Genomic DNA, 17,943 nt, shown 5'->3' with positions numbered 1-17,943 from the left:
GCGGGGTCAAATTGACCTATTTTTTTCTCACAGAGAGGGAAAAAAGTGATTCACTTTTCCAGACAGCTAGAGCTAATTATGAGCTAGCTAGTAGCTACGAACATCGTTAAATGTTGATAGCGGCGAGCAGAATAATTATAGCTGGCTAATCAGCATGGATATCCGAAAATGGCTGGGCACTGCCAAAAGCAAAAAAACGTCAGACCACCATGTTCGGTGCGATGCCGGGCTCACCGAGTAGCCTGCTGTCTCGACCACCAAGGTTGAGGAGCCTAGCACCAAATGTAATACCCACCCATTCCCATACTGCATACAGCACAGGGGCAATTTTACAACAAGCACCTGCACCTTCGTTACCTCAGCAACTAGCACCTGACGACCTGTTGGATCTAACCAAAACTGAACCAGTGGAAGCAGAGTTTATTGATTCTTGCTAAATTAAATCACAACCACAGCCAGCAACAAAAAATGGACTCCACTCAGTGGTCTTCAAAGATATCAGCAATGCCAACTGTGCTGTTGGCACTGAAAAAAGGATTTGGATGAACATTTGGGACATCTACAGCAATGAGCGAAAATTCCTTCTCCACGTATTCGGGGGAACACAGACGCAGCATGTTACATCAACAAAAGGCCCAGCTGGTCCAGCTGGCATTTGTGAGGGCCCTGACAAGTACATTTAGCCAGGAAGGAGAATGGAAAAATAAACTTCACATGAGTTTCAACACAGCAGGGAGGAGGCTGCAACTCGTCTAAATGGTAAGCTATAACCTTTATGGACCTGGCCGCCATGTCAAAATGTTTCATTCATTGGTTTTCCTTCATGTAAGCCTACTGGTTCTTTGGCCGATTTCTTTATGTAATTGGCTGGTGTTGGGTTCTCTTTGTTCTAGGTTTGGTGTCTGGTGTTGGGTTCTCTTTGTTCTAGGTTTGGTGTCTGGTGTTGGGATCTCTTTGTTCTAGGTTTGGTGTCTGGTGTTGGGATCTCTTTGTTCTAGGTTTGGTGTCTGGTGTTGGGATCTCTTTGTTCTAGGTTTGGTGTCTGGTGTTGGGATCTCTTTGTTCTAGGTTTGGTGTCTGGTGTTGGGATCTCTTTGTTCTAGGTTTGGTGTCGGGTGTTGGGATCTCTTTGTTCTAGGTTTGGTGTCTGGTGTTGGGATCTCTTTTTTCTAGGTTTGGTGTCTGGTGTTGGGATCTCTTTGTTCTAGGTTTGGTGTCTGGTGTTGGGATCTCTTTGTTCTAGGTTTGGTGTCTGGTGTTGGGATCTCTTTGTTCTAGGTTTGGTGTCTGGTGTTGGGATCTCTTTGTTCTAGGTTTGGTGTCTGGTGTTGCGATCTCTTTGTTCTAGGTTTGGTGTCTGGTGTTGGGATCTCTTTGTTCTAGGTTTGGTGTCTGGTGTTGGGATCTCTTTGTTCTAGGTTTGGTGTCTGGTGTTGGGATCTCTTTGTTCTAGGTTTGGTGTCTGGTGTTGGGATCTCTTTGTTCTAGGTTTGGTGTCTGGTGTTGGGATCTCTTTGTTCTAGGTTTGGTGTCTGGTGTTGGGATCTCTTTGTTCTAGATTTGGTGTCTGGTGTTGGGATCTTTTTGTTCTAGGTTTGGTGTCTGGTGTTGGGATCTCTTTGTTCTAGGTTTGGTGTCTGGTGTTGGGATCTCTTTGTTCTAGGTTTGGTGTCTGGTGTTGGGATCTCTTTGTTCTAGGTTTGGTGTCTGGTGTTGGGATCTCTTTGTTCTAGGTTTGGTGTCTGGTGTTGCGATCTCTTTGTTCTAGGTTTGGTGTCTGGTGTTGGGATCTCTTTGTTCTAGGTTTGGTGTCTGGTGTTGGGATCTCTTTGTTCTAGGTTTGGTGTCTGGTGTTGGGATCTCTTTGTTCTAGGTTTGGTGTCTGGTGTTGGGATCTCTTTGTTCTAGGTTTGGTGTCTGGTGTTGGGATCTCTTTGTTCTAGGTTTGGTGTCTGGTGTTGGGATCTCTTTGTTCTAGATTTGGTGTCTGGTGTTGGGATCTTTTTGTTCTAGGTTTGGTGTCTGGTGTTGGGATCTCTTTGTTCTAGGTTTGGTGTCTGGTGTCGGGTTCTCTTTGTTCTAGGTTTGGTGTCTGGTGTTGGGATCTCTTTGTTCTAGGTTTGGTGTCTGGTGTTGGGATCTCTTTGTTCTAGGTTTGGTGTCTGGTGTTGGGATCTCTTTGTTCTAGGTTTGGTGTCTGGTGTTGGGATCTCTTTGTTCTAGGTTTGGTGTCTGGTGTTGGGATCTCTTTGTTCTAGGTTTGGTGTCTGGTGTTGGGATCTCTTTGTTCTAGGTTTGGTGTCTGGTGTTGGGATCTCTTTGTTCTAGGTTTGGTGTCTGGTGTTGGGATCTCTTTGTTCTAGGTTTGGTGTCTGGTGTTGGGATCTCTTTGTTCTAGGTTTGGTGTCTGGTGTTGGGTTCTCTTTGTTATGAGAAAGGTTTGGGTCTCTCTCTATCTGGTCTCTCTGGTCAGATCATTGGCTACTTTTCTTGTGGGTCTCCTGATATATATCCTAAGATTTGTAGACCGCTGGTTTATAGGGTTCTATTTAGGCTTAGTCGCTGCTGATGTTTGGGGACATCAGTGTTTAGTGCTAGCTGTGTCATCATAGCATTAGGTTAGCTGAAGGTTATCACTTCAAGTGTGTCGCTGCTAGTGTCAGTGGACTCAAGGCATAAAGATAGGATGACTTGCATTTGTTAGCATACCAATGACACTGTCTCTCATAACACTTAATTGAGACCAAGGAATTCTTCCCCTATAAACACTCCCTGCTCTCTATTTCCTCTTTCTCCTCCCGCTGCTCGCCCTCTGCACTCTTTCCTTTTGTCTCTCCTCTTCCCGTGCCCTCTCTCGCTGTCACTCGCTCTCCCTCTCTCTCCCCTCCCTCTCTGTGCTCTGAGGGTATGAGAGATGCTGCATCCTCTGCTTCAGCTACAGCATCCCTCACATGGAGCTCTAGCTAGTCTAAATGTAGGGTGTTTTGTCCTCCTAACCATCACATACATGACCTTCTGTGTTTGTATGTGTGTGTGTGTGTGGGGGGTTCTTTAGACGGACAGGAGAGGAGAGGGTTAATTAGTTAATGATGGACATTTAAAATGCAGTCAATAGCGACTGAAGACACATGGGGAGGGAGCTGTACTGTAGCTAACATATTTATTTGTCTCGCACACACACAGATACATCCACCCTGGTACTCTAGAGATGCATGTACAAGCATAAAAGTCGATTTTGTAAAACAAGCACCACTACTGTGCATGCGTGCCAGTAAGTCAGTTTATTCTGAGCAGCTCAGAAACACACACACACACACACACACACACACACACACACACACACACACACACACACACACACACACACACACACACACACACACACACACACACACACACACACACACACACACACACACACACACACACACAGGCAGGCCTCTAATGACGTGGTGTATGGCTGAGAGTACAGATGCACTGACTGAATAGATTAAAGACTTCATCCAATGACACAGCTGTGCTCTCTTTGAAGCAAAGGCATGAAACTGCATGAAATTACTACAAAAGAGGGAAGCTGAGTCTTTAGAGTGTGTGTGTGTGTGTGTGTGTGTGTGTGTGTGTGTGTGTGTGTGTGTGTGTGTGTGTGTGTGTGTGTGTGTGTGTGTGTGTGTGTGTGTGTGTGTGTGTGTGTGTGACTTTATCCCACTTTTGCTTACAATGCGACTGCTGTGCAGAGGACTTGGACTTACCGATGCATGTGTAAAGCAAGGCATGAACCCACAGCCACAGAGCAGTGTGTTCAAATTTACTTCGCAGCTATTTGCCAAAGGCCAAAGCAATTGGTTATTAGAGCAGTGCTGTAAATGCAGCACTTTTATTGCCATGGCTGTCTGGTGTGAAGGGATGGATGGGGATGGGACGGCCATGCCACAAATCATGTCAGGTTCCCTGTTGCTCCAGACCTCCAGACCAGAGTACACTGTAATCTGCCTTGTTACTGTAGATCGATGCTGTAATTCAGACCTAATGTCCCTAGTTGATGATGCCACTATTTCAGGGGAAGTTGCCACTAGATGCTAATCCTCCCCTTCTCCCTACCATAATGTAGTGTGCTCTATAACGTGTTTATAAACTAATGTTATAAGTTTCTCCGTCTCCACGTCACTGTGCAACCTAGGAATCTCGGCTGCTCTATAGACTTAACTCTTAGCCGCGCTAAATGTTTTGCATATAGATTGCCTTGCTGTATGTATACCACTGGTGTAGTGATGTAGGGTTAGGGTCTTTTTGGAGGGGCTCCAAACCTCCAGCCTCTCTTTCCCTCTCTCTCTGGCTGTCTCTCTCAGCTATATGCAGTAGCAGAATCCACAGGACTGAGAGTATCCAGCTCCACAGTCCTAATTAAAGCTAATTTCACCTGTATGTGTGTGAGTGTGCGCCTGTGTGTGTGCGCGCACTTCTCTCCTTGTGTGTGTGTGTGTGTGTGTGTGTGTGTGTGTGTGTGTGTGTGTGTGTGTGTGTGTGTGTGTGTGTGTGTGTGTGTGTGTGTGTGTGTGTGTGTGTGTGTGTGTGTGTGTGTGTGTGTGTGTAGGATTAAAGGCAACATCCTACAGTGCTATGGAAAACAGGAGGATGCTAAAATATGGATGTGCATTGTGAATGCTTCCTTTGTTGTGAAGGCAATGACAAATGGCAAAACAAAATGGTGGATTTTTTATGTACAGAAACATTATGTGGCATAAAATTGTAATCCTTTTGATAATGGCAGTAATCTTTTGGGCTTGTTATACACAGTAAGCTCTATTGTTTTAAGAAACAAAATACATAATCGCTTTATTCGTTTTTCTGCAGGATCAGGAAGCATATTTCTGGTGCATTATTTTTCTCAGCCTGGTCACTAGAAATAGCTGTCGATTACGGATGTTTGAATAGACAGTACCAATAAAAGGTTTGGACACACCAACTCATTCAAGGGTTTTCTTTCTTTTTTACTATTTTCTACATTGTAGAATAATAGTGAAGACATCGAAACTATGAAATAACACATATGGAATCATGTAGTAACCAAAAAAGTGTCAATCAAATAAAAATATATTTATATTTTAGATTCTTCAATGTAGCCACCTTTTGCCTTGATGATAGCTTTGCACACTCTTGGCATTCTCTCAACCTGCTTCACCTGGAATGCTTTTCCAACAGTCTTGAAGGAGTTCCCACATATTCTGAGCACTTGTTGGCTGCTTTTCCTTCACTCTGCGGCCCAACTCATCCCAAACCATCTCAATTCGGTTGAGGTTGGGTGATTGTGGAGGCCATGTCATCTGATGCAGCACTCCATCACTCTCCCTCTTGGTCAAATAGCCCTTACACAGCCTGGAGGTGTGTTGGGTCATTGTCCTGTTGAAAAACAAATGATAGTCCCACTAAGCCTAAACCAGATGGGATGGTGTATCGCTGCAGAATACTCCTCTCCATGCTTCATGGCGTGAACCCACACATGCGGAGATCATCCATTCACCTACTCTGCGTCTCACATAGACACGGCGGTTGGAACATAAATCTCAAATTTGAATTCATCAGACCAAAGGACATATTTCCACCGGTTTAATGTCCATTGCTCGTGTTTCTTGGCTCAAGCAAGTGTCTAATTCTTATTGGTGTCCTTTAGTGGTGGTTTCTTTGCAGAAATTAGACCATGAATGTCTGATTCACAAAGTCTCCCGTGAACAGTTGATGTTGAGATGTGTCTGTTACTTGAACTCTGTCAAGCGCTTATTTGAGCTGAACTCTGTGGTGTAGTTAACTCTAACGATCTTATCCTCTGCAGCAGAGGTAACTCTGGGTCTTCCTTTCCTGTGGCAGTCCTCATAAGAGCCAGTTTGATAATAGCGCTTGATGGTTTTTGTGACTGCACTTGAAGAAACTTTGAAAGTTCTTGAAATGTTCCAGATTGACTGACCTTCATGTCTTAAAGTAATGATAGACTGTCATTTCTCTTTGTTCTTTGCTTATTTGAGCTGTTCTTGCCATAATATGGAAGGAAAGAATCTCCACAAATGAACTTTTAACAAGGCACACCTGTTAATTGAAATGCATTCCAGGTGACTACCTCATGAAGCTGGTTGAGAGAATTCCAAGAGTGTGCAAAGCTGTCATCAAGGCAAAGGGTGGCTGCTTTGAAGTATCTAAACTATAAAATATATTTTGATTCGTTTAACACTTGTTTGGTTACTACATGATTCCACATGTGTCATAGTTTTGATGTCTTCACTATTATTCTACAATGTAGCAAATAGTCAAAATCAAGAAAAACCCTTGAATGAATAGGCGTGTCCAAACATTTGACTGGTACTATATGCCTTCCTTGGCGTATCCCATGTTCTACCCTCTTCAAGAGGCCTTTAAGATTGTACAACCCAACATATTGAGAGGTAGGAAATGTTGTCTACCAAAACTCTACTGTTCTACAAACGTTAGCACCGGCAAATGTGTCCAACACAGTGGTGTAGTCATGTCAACAAAAACCATGACTGGTAAGAAGAGTGAATTCGATCTGCACTCCCAATAGTCATATCTATTGCCATGGATAACCCCGAATGTAACTCTGATGCTGAGGAACACTTCCATTCCTGTTTGCAATCCCCCAATAACCTATTTGAAACCCCAAAGCATTACATGATCTGGGTTCAAATACTATTTGAAATCATTTCACACACTTTAGCTGGGCTTGATTGAGCTTGCCAGGCTCAGTGGAACCAATAGAACAGTTGCAAAGCTGCAAAACCCACCCGTCTGGCACTTCAGTCTGACTGAACCAAACACCAAAAGAATGGAAAGATTTCAAATAGAATTTGAACCCAGGTCTGCAGTTCATTATGAAAAAGGTGTGTGTTGTAATATGCGGTGTTATGAATGATTCCACTGTGGATAGGCGAGGCCTACTTCTCTGTTCTCCTATTATCCCTCCGAGCCACCTCATTTCCCCTTTCCTGATACATGTGTCACCACGTACTGCTTTGTAATTTACCATCTGCATAAGTGGACCGGCCGCATTGGTGTGAGTGTGTGTGTCTGTTTGTGTGTGTGTGTGTGTGTGTGTGTGTGTGTGTCTGTGCGTGCGTGCCGTGTGCGTGTCTGTTTTGTAAATAGGTAATGGTTCCTAGAAGTAATGATTACTGTGACTGTTATGGTTAACAACCAAGCAAGGTTGTTATGGGTGCTAGTGCTCTTGTCTCGTCAGTCTCCAATGTGTGTGTGTGTATTTATGTGGGTAAGCGATGTAGGCCAAGCGCTGTGAGCAGAATGCGAGTTGACGAGCGTCTCCTCAGGCGACCTAGCCAAGCAGATGGGGAAGGCTATACAGTATGTCATTAAGTTACGGTGTAAATAGCAGGATGCACTGGGTAACAAACAGAAAGATGGAGAGATGGAGAAGGTGGAGGAGAGGATAGAAGGAGGGAAATAGAATGTGAGTGGGAGAGGGCAAGCAGGAGAGAGCAGAAGCCTGGCGTTGCTAATTCGCCCAAAGTGAGACTGTGTAGCCTGTCTGGACACACACACACACACACACACACACACACACACACACACACACACACACACACACACACACACACACACACACACACACACACACACACACACACACACACACACACACACACACACACACACACCTCTAATCCTGCTCCGCTTCCTTATCACAGCCATCAGTGGGTGAAGTCATGTGTACCGGTATGAGTCTGTACGAGGCATTTTTCAGCCAGATCAGATCTGCTGATGAGCACTTCTCTACTGGACATCCAGGATGAACTCCCTCTCTATCAGCCTATGGCCACACACCCACTGATCACCTATTGAATATCAGACATTGATGTTTAAAAAAAACGACGGGTATTTCTTTTGTATGCCCTTTCAGATTTCTGTATGATATCCCTGATGCATGTTTGAAAGAACTCTTATTACTAGTGCTCTACCAACGACCCCCTGCGAGCCCCTGTGAGCCATGATGGGAAAACTCTGTGAAAACAGGCCGGCAGATGTACAGCTACATATACTATAGCTGATGCCTGAATACTGGTCAAGTGGAAATAGAGGCAGAGAGAGGATGAACACCACTAGGGAGGGATGAGGAGATGGAATAGGGAGAGATGGAGGGAGAGACTGATAAATGTTTCATAAGTATGGCTACTGTAGTTGTATATATCATCTCTGGTGTGGGTTATTGTGCAATGACTCACATTGTACTACCGTGTCATTGGATAACGTGTGTGTGTGTGTGTGTGTGTGTGTGTGTGAGTGTGAGTGTGAGTGTGAGTGTGAGTGTGTGTGTGTGTGTGTGTGTGTGTGTGTGTGTGTGTGTGTGTGTGTGTGTGTGTGTGTGTGTGTGTGTGTGTGTGTGTGTGTGTGTGTGTGTGTGTGTGTGCGCATGTATAAGTTAAACACAAAAGTAACCCTTTAGGGAGCAACTTTAGGGAACAACCGTTATTCAAGGGACCATTTAACATGGTGACCTTTTGGTCAGCTGGCTAAGGTCATTACCTACCACCTCTGGGTGGTAACCTGTGAGTGTGTGTTAAGGATTTATACCCAGATAAGACCAAACCGAATACCTACATCCCAGCCCACCGCGCAGAAATAGCACTCTGTCATCAGTCACAACGACGTTGTGGTCAGGGACCTTGGTGAGAAGTAACGGATGCCCTGTCAAGACCATGCCAGCCGTGTCATAAATATCTGCTAGCGACTGCCAATTGCTGTGTCACTGTTAGGCCTTCAGTATGGCCCAGCCCAGGAGTTTATTTTTTTATTTTTTTACCTCAGCTCCGTTATGAAGAGGTTGTCCTTTCCTGTCTTTCATTGGTTACTCTGATCCATGTCTGAAGCTGTCTGTCTGTCTCTATCCATCTCCATCCTTCTCTCTCTCAGTGTAGGCAGATAACCAAGTAAAATGCTGCTTTAAGTTATGCAATGCCTCAGGGGCTGAAAACCATAAAAACACACACACACGCGCTCACACACACACACACACACAGTCATTATTAATGCCCATTAAACACACCTTGCCCCAGCCGTTTTCAGCTGAAGAACAATTGGGCACACAACACAACCTATTAGAAGTCTGACAGGCAGTGCCTACACAACGTATAGAAAGCCAAAGGGATCATAACATTGATACGTAGCTACATACAACTATTTGCTGTACAAGTAGATATTTTTGTTCATACTTTACATCTCACTATTGAGATGTAGATACACACAACCCTATGAATACATTTTTTATATTTCAGTCCCTGTATCCAACCAAACAAGGCAGGGGTGGATCCAGTGATCAATTATGTATGTTTGGGGTTGATGTGGGAGTCTGAAGGACTTCAAAGGCCCAATGCAGCCATTTGTATGTCAATATCAAATCATTTCTGGGTAATAATTAAGTACCTTATTGTAATATATGTCCATTAAAATGGGAAAAAATATAACTTTTTATCCAGAATTTTGCTGTGGGGAGGGGAAAACTGAAAACTAAGCTGTGTTCGAATACCCATACTAACATACTGTATATGACATACTTAATGAGTATACACTACATGTCCTTTCAGTTGAGCCTAGCTAGACATTTTACAACTTCGGGTGTCCGTTTGTACATTGAGCGTTTCACTTCAGGAGCGTTCAGAGCGCACACGGGACCCTCTGGTGGAGAGGTAGGGTTGATCCGAACATTCAGACCTCACAACGGCAGTCAAGCACCTGAGCTAACTGTCTAGCTACTTCCAGACACATAATGAGAGAACACCTCACTCTGACCATTTTACTCGCCCGAGCAGAGCTGGTTAGGCTGTTTTCATGTTATCCAGAGCGTTGGTGACTGTAACTGTGCTGCTGCCAACAATTTAATTATGCTTTTTTGCAGACGTTTACTGACACCGGCCATATTCAACGGGTGTTGAGCGATCGTAAAATCTGGAGCTCTTCCCTCAATCTTAGCTAGCTAACATTATACTGCAGCCACAGTAATGCACTTTTTAGATCAACCCTTCATCAGCTTTCAATGAGGATGCATTGAGTAGAATGCTCAGTTGGGCATCAGTCCTAAAAACAAACATTCAAAAAAAATATTGTGCGACCCATGAATTGGCAGAGAGGTTTGCAACGTTCGTTCTTATTGGTATATTAACCACTTTGCAGCATGGTGATGTCACCATGGAAAGCTGAAACCGTGCAAACCTGCTGATTAGAAGGTCCTGTGTAAATTGTATTTTTAAACGTGCAACTATCAGGAAATAATACTGATCAAATGTTTTCACGCTTTTAAGGTGTTAAGTTTCATCAGCTGTTGTACATTGGGCTTTAAACATGTTCCTCTCATCTAGATAATGGGGGAGAAAGCCTGCTTTCATAGGACATATGAGGAACCAGGTTGCTTCTGGCCCACTAAAAAAAAAATCATGTATTTTTAATGAGCCAGTTAACTGTAAGGTATTGTAAAAAAGGTACAGTATGTTACCGTAAATATAGTAACAGTAAGTTACTATAAAGGACAGACAGACAGGCTCATCTGTTTGTTTGAGTGTGTGCATGCGTGGGTGCGCACACGTTTTTGTGTGTGCAAGCGTGTGTGTGCATGTGTGTGTAAATGCTTTTAAGCAGAGCCTCATCTACAGCAGGGAGAAGTGGTGGAGCATAACAGAGAGAAATACATTTACAGCCTCTCTGTGCTACATGTGGAATTGGGCTCTGTGATTAGTGGTTTGTTAGTGATGCTGCAAGTGGCTGTTAAATGGTTAATGCGCCAAGCTAATGGAGCAGGAGAGTGAGTTTGATCAACGTTCAAGGACCATTACAAACATACAGTATTCAAGTATTCAACTTATATTGTCAATATAACTGTGTTTATACTGCCGTGTGTGTGTGTGTGTGTGTGTGTGTGTGTGTGTGTGTGTGTGTGTGTGTGTGTGTGTGTGTGTGTGTGTGTGTGTGTGTGTGTGTGTGTGTGTGTGTGTGTGTGTGTGTGTGTGTGTGTGTGTCAGCATCCCACTGGGCACACACTGGTTGAATCAACGTTGTTTCCACTTCATTTCAATTTAAATAACGTTTCACTGAAATGACGTGGAACAAACGTGGAACAGACGTTGAATTAATGTCTGTGCCCAGTGGGATGTGTGTATCTCTCCCATAGCATGGTATGGAAAACTCTTGGAATGTGGTTGTTAATGGTTCATTAGCCATCAATAACAGACTGTTAAAAACATTTTAACTCTCCACACTCCTCTTCCCAGGCCACGGGCTTGGCCTTTGCAGTCCAGAGACAAACTCAACACTCGGACTCTTTATGTCTGTCCCCAATCGTCATCCCTTCTGATGGCAGGCAACGACAGAGGTCAAACACTAAACAAATCTCTCCCTGTTTGACAGAGGAAGCTGTGTGTGTGTGTGTGTGTGTGTGTGTGTGTGTGTGTGTGTGTGTGTGTGTGTGTGTGTGTGTGTGTGTGTGTGTGTGTGTGTGTGTGTGTGTGTGTGTGTGTGTGTGTGTGTGTGTGTGCACACGCATTTGTGAGGGAAAGTGTGCCTGCACTCGTGTGAGTGTGTGTGAGGTGAGCCTGCGTGTGTGCATTTCTATGTGTTGTCTGTGTACAGATGTTAGCCTTGAGGCGATGTAAAAAAAAAAATACCATATGGGTAGGTCTTCTTAAAGGAGTCTTGGTTTGAGATGAAATGAGATGAAATGAGTGAAGCGTGATGATGATATCTCTATACTTAGAAAATCACTGGCACTGAATAGATCTGGATACAGTCACCTCATATATCCTCAACACATGAGAAAGGCTTGGAGAGTGTCATGAATACACTGAACTGGATGGAGCATGCAGCTATACCACACGTGGATCATATATCAAAATATATGACATTCATATAATATAGAACTTACAGCCAGTATTAGACATCTATTCACCTCACCTACAGTTGAAGTCGTACGTTTACATACACTTAGGTTGGAGTCATTAAAACTTGTTTTTCAACCACTCCACAAATTTGTTGTTAATAAACTATAGTTTTGGCAAGTCGGTTAGGACATTTATTTTGTGCATGACACAAGTCATTTTTCCAACAATTGTTTACAGACAGATTATTTAAATTATAATTCACTGTATCACAATTCCAGTGGGTCAGAAGTTTACATACACTAGGTTGACTGTGCCTTTAAACAGCTTGGAAAATTCCAGAAAATTATGTCATGGCTTTAGAAGCTTCTGATAGGCTAATTGACATAATTTGACCTGTACCTGTGGATGTATTTCAAGGCCTACCTTCAAACTCAGTGCTTCTTTGCTTGACATCATGTGAAAATCAAAAGAAATCAACCAAGACCTCAGAAAAAAATGGTAGACTTCTACAATTCTGGTTCATCCCTGGGAGCAATTTCCAAATGCCTGAGGGTACCACGTTCATCTGTACAAACAATAGTACGCAAGTATAAACGCCATGGGACCACGCAGCCGTCATACCGCTCAGGAAGGAGACACATTTTGTCTCCTAGAGATGAATGTACTTTGCTGCGAAAAGTGCAAATCAATCCCAGAACAACAGCAAAAGACCTTGTGAAGATGCTGGAGAAAACAGGTACAAAAGTATCTATATCCACAGTAAAACGAGTCCTATATCGACATAATCTGAAAGGCCGCTCAGCAAGAATGAAGCCACTGCTCCAAAATTGCCATAAAAAAGCCAGACTACAGTTTGCAACTGCACATGGGGACACAGATCATACTTTTTGGAGAAATGTCTTCTGGTCTGATGAAACAAAAATAGAACTGTTTGGCCATAATGACCATCATATGTTTGGAGAAAAAAGGGGGAGGCTTGCAAGCCAAAGAACACCGTCCCAACCGTGAAGCACGGGGGTGGCAGCATCATGTTGTGGGCTGCTTTGCTGCAGGAGGGACTGGTGCACTTCACAAAATAGATGGCATCATGTGGATGGAAAATTACGTGGATATATAGAAGCAACATCTCAAGCTCTGGATAAGAGCGTCTGCTAAATGACTTAAATGTAAATGTAAATCAGTCAGGAAGTTGAAGCTTGGGCGCAAATGGGTTTTCCAAATGGACAATAACCCCAAGCATACTTCCAAAGTTGTGGCAAAATGGCTTAAGGACAACAAAGTCAAGGTATTGGAGTGGCCATCACAAAGCCCTTTTTATTTTATTTATTTATTTCACCTTTATTTAACCAGGTAGGCTAGTTGAGAACAAGTTCTCATTTGCAACTGCGACCTGGCCAAGATAAAGCATAGCAGTGTGAACAGACAACACAGAGTTACACATGGAGTAAACAATTAGCAAGTCAATAACACAGTAGAAAAAATGGGCAGTCTATATACAATGTGTGCAAAAGGCATGAGGAGGTAGGCGAATAATACAATTTAGCAGATTAACACTGGAGTGATAAATGATCAGATGGTCATGTACAGGTAGAGATATTGGTGTGCAAAAGAGCAGGAAAGTAAATAAATAAAAACAGTATAAAAACAGTATGGGAATGAGGTAGGTGAAAAAGGGTGAGCTATTTACCTATAGACTATGTACAGCTGCAGCGATCGGTTAGCTGCTCGGATAGCTGATGTTTGAAGTTGGTGAGGGAGATAAAAGTCTCCAACTTCAGTGATTTTTGCAATTCGTTCCAGTCACAGGCAGCAGAGTACTGGAACGAAAGGCGGCCAAATGAGGTGTTGGCTTTAGGGATGATCAGTGAGATACACCTGCTGGAGCGCGTGCTACGGATGGGTGTTGCCATCGTGACCAGTGAACTGAGATAAGGCGGAGCTTTACCTAGCATGGACTTGTAGATGACCTGGAGCCAGTGGGTCTGGCGACGGATATGTAGTGAGGGCCAGCCGACTAGAGCATACAAGTCGCAGTGGTGGGTGGTATAAGGTGCTTTAGTGACAAAACGGATGGCACTGTGATAGACTGCATCCAGTTTGCTGAGTAGAGTGTTGGAAGCCATTTTGTAGATGACATCGCCGAAGTCGAGGATCGGTAGGATAGTCAGTTTTACTAGGGTAAGCTTGGCAGCGTGAGTGAAGGAGGCTTTGTTGCGGAATAGAAAGCCGACTCTTGATTTGATTTTTGATTGGAGATGTTTGATGTGAGTCTGGAAGGAGAGTTTGCAGTCTAGCCAGACACCTAGGTACTTATAGATGTCCACATATTCAAGGTCGGAACCATCCAGGGTGGTGATGCTAGTCGGGCATGCGGGTGCAGGCAGCGATCGGTTGAAAAGCATGCATTTGGTTTTACTCGCGTTTAAGAGCAGTTGGAGGCCACGGAAGGAGTGCTGTATGGCATTGAAGCTCGTTTGGAGGTTTGATAGCACAGTGTCCAATGACGGGCCGAAAGTATATAGAATGGTGTCGTCTGCGTAGAGGTGGATCAGGGAATCGCCCGCAGCAAGAGCAACATCATTGATATATACAGAGAAAAGAGTCGGCCCGAGAATTGAACCCTGTGGCACCCCCATAGAGACTGCCAGAGGACCGGACAGCATGCCCTCCGATTTGACACACTGAACTCTGTCTGCAAAGTAATTGGTGAACCAGGCAAGGCAGTCATCCGAAAAACCGAGGCTGTTGAGTCTGCCGATAAGAATATGGTGATTGACAGAGTCGAAAGCCTTGGCGAGGTCGATGAAGACGGCTGCACAGTACTGTCTTTTATCGATGGCGGTTATGATATCGTTTAGTACCTTGAGTGTGGCTGAGGTGCACCCGTGACCGGCTCGGAAACCAGATTGCACAGCGGAGGAGGTACGGTGGGATTCGAGATGGTCAGTGACCTGTTTGTTGACTTGGCTTTCGAAGACCTTAGATAGGCAGGGCAGGGTGGATATAGGTCTATAGCAGTTTGGGTCCAGGGTGTCTCCCCCTTTGAAGAGGGGGATGACTGCGGCAGCTTTCAATCCTTGGGGATCTCAGACGATATGAAAGAGAGGTTGAACAGGCTGGTAATAGGGGTTGCGACAATGGCGGCAGATAGTTTCAGAAATAGCGGGTCCAGATTGTCAAGCCCAGCTGATTTTGTACGGGTCCAGGTTTTGCAGCTCTTTCAGAACATCTGCTATCTGGATTTGGGTAAAGGAGAACCTGGAGAGGCTTGGGTGAGGAACTACGGGGGGCGGAGCTGTTGGCCGAGGTTGGAGTAGCCAGGCGGAAGGCATGGCCAGCCGTTGAGAAGTGCTTATTGAAGTTTTCGATAATCATGGATTTATCGGTGGAGACCGTGTTTCCTAGCCTCAGTGCAGTGGGCAGCTGGGAGGAGGTGCTCTTGTTCTCCATGGACTTCACAGTGTCCCAGAACTTTTGGAGTTGGAGCTACAGGATGCAAACTTCTGCCTGAAGAAGCTGGCCTTAACTTTCCTGACTGACTGCGTGTATTGGTTCCTGACTTCCCTGAACAGTTGCATATCACGGGGCTATTCGATGCTATTGCAGTCCGCCACAGGATGTTTTTGTGCTGGTCGAGGGCAGTCAGGTCTGGAGTGAACCAAGGGCCCTGACCTCAATCCTATAGAAAATGTGTGGGCAGAACTGAAAAAGCATGTGCGGGCAAGGTGGCCTACAAAGCTGAGTCAGTTCCACCAGCTGTCAGGAGGAATGGGCCAAAATTCACCCAATTTATTGTGGGAAGCTTGTGGAAGGCTACCCAAAATGTTTGACCCAAGTTAAAGAATTTAAAGGCAATGCTACCAAATACTAATTGAGTGTATGTAAACTTCTAACCCACTGGGAATGTGATGAAAGAAATAAAAGCTGAAATAAATAATTCGCTCTACTATTATTCTGACATTTCACATTCTTAAAATAAAGTGGTGATCCTAACAGGACATTTTTACTAGGATTAAATGTCAGCCATTGTGAAAAATCGAGTTTAAATGTATTTGGCTAAGGTGCATGTAAATGTACGACTTCAACTGTAGGTACACATAATCTGTGTGTCTTGTGAGATCAGCATAATCTCTGTTTGTGTTTCTTATTAATTCTAACCAAAACTATTACTGTATACTTCATGGCGTCAGATAGTCCGTTAGCTAGTTCATACGGTGAGGAGCCTGCTCTGAAGGACCATTCTGTCTCTCCTCCTCTCCTTCCAATCTCAAGTAAAAGGAATAGTCAAGCATATGATACATGTTATGTATATATAGTACAGCCCACGGCAGCAGCAGCTGAAGTGTTTTTTTTTCTTCTCAGTTTGTAAGTGATGCAATATTGCACCTACACAGCAGGGTTTCAGGTAGAGAAGCACAGTACTGTACAGTATGTATGTAATATGACAACCATGGTGAGATATTACTGTCGAGACAAAATGTGTAATGTGCAAGTGAATCACATTTTTAACCCCTTACTATACCTCTACAACGAGCAAGCTCAGAATTGTGAAGGTTCTGAGTGAGGATTTCACCATACTTTGAAAGCAGGCGGAATTCTCAGGAATGGGCTCGGTAAATAACGGGTTAATCCATGGATAAATGGTGTTGCATGAAAGCTTTGAATGAAACCATTACAATCTAAAACATAAAAAAATGCTGACCCAGTTTGGGTCATTTCTAAAAACTGGGGGTTATTTTGACCCAGCGCTGTTAGGTTACGTGAATGAGATACTTGATTTACCCAGAAAGGTGGTTATTTTGTCCCAGCAGTGGGTTGCTTTTTACTCTTTTTCTGGGTTATTGTTCTTAATGTATTTTTTGACCAATCTGTGGATTATCTCACTTTATTGCTGGGTAACCGTCATTTCCATTTTTATTGCTCGTCTCTACTATAGAATCTGCTGTTTTTATAGGCGTACAAATACCTCTAACGACAACAATCAATGTTATAACGTTACTACAGTATGAAATTATTGACATATGGCCAATTATGACGAATTGTAAATATATATGTGTATTTTTTTTATTCAGCTATTCATTTCAGCTACGAAGTGAAATCATACCAAAGAGGAACACAGAAATAAACAAACGCTATCAGCACAATCCATCATTTTGAATTTGAAACTAAAGGGCTTTCTGTTTCTAGAACCATATCGCTATTTAGAATCGATTTAGGTTTAGATGTATGTTTTGCCTGCCAGACACAGTCTAATTCTGAAGAGGTCCTTCGATCTCAAGGAGTAACGGTAGGCTCCTTAAGAGTATATCTGCCAAACAACCCAGCATTTATTAAAGAGTGTATGGTCATGTGACCTAAACACACACACGCACTCAAACACGTACACACATGCGCGCATACACACAGACACACACATTTCTACGCTGTCCTGAGGGTTGTACAGATCTCATTAAGATAACCCTGCTGATCTCTACGTAGCTGACAGATTCCCCTCTGAGTTGGTCTATCGATGGTGGGATATGGATAGTACCGGAACAGATGCAGAGATTATTTCACTGATAATATAGGACGTTTTTTCTGATCTGATAATGTAGAAATGATGCTCTGATAATGTATCATGTATGAAGGTTCTTTCTGTCCTGATCATGTTGGAAGGTTCTTTCTGTCTTGATCATGTAGGAAGATTTCTCTGTCCTGGTCATGTAGGAAGGTTTCTCTGCCTTGATAATGTAGGCATGTTTCTCTGTCCTTGTAACAGCTTTCTTCTATCTCCTCCTCTGACGAAGAGGTGTAGCAAGGATCGGACCAAAATGCGGCTTGGTGGTTACTCATGTTCTTTAATGAAAAAATGAACGATACATGAAATAACTAAATCTACAAACGGAACGTGAAAACCTATACAGCCTATCTTGTGCCAACAAACACAGAGACAGGAACAATCACCCACAAAACACTCAAAGAATATGGACTGCCTAAATATGGTTCTCAATCAGAGACAACGATACACACCTGCCTCTGATTGAGAACCACTCCAGACAGCCATAGACTTTGCTAGATAACC

The 17,943-nt window shown here is 43.6% G+C and overlaps 1 protein-coding gene across 2 annotated transcripts in view; it reads left to right on the top strand.

The window, feature by feature from the left end:
• The window catches only part of LOC118398411 (serine/threonine-protein kinase PAK 5), a 120,436-nt gene that overhangs the window by 15,744 nt on the left and 86,749 nt on the right, over nucleotides 1–17,943 (top strand). The window lies entirely within an intron of this gene.

Source organism: Oncorhynchus keta, chromosome 19 (genome assembly GCF_023373465.1).
Source record: "Oncorhynchus keta strain PuntledgeMale-10-30-2019 chromosome 19, Oket_V2, whole genome shotgun sequence".
Taxonomy (NCBI): Eukaryota; Metazoa; Chordata; class Actinopteri; order Salmoniformes; family Salmonidae; genus Oncorhynchus; species Oncorhynchus keta.
Note: the sequence above shows the minus strand (reverse complement) of the source record. Positions and strands in the feature narration are given on the sequence as shown.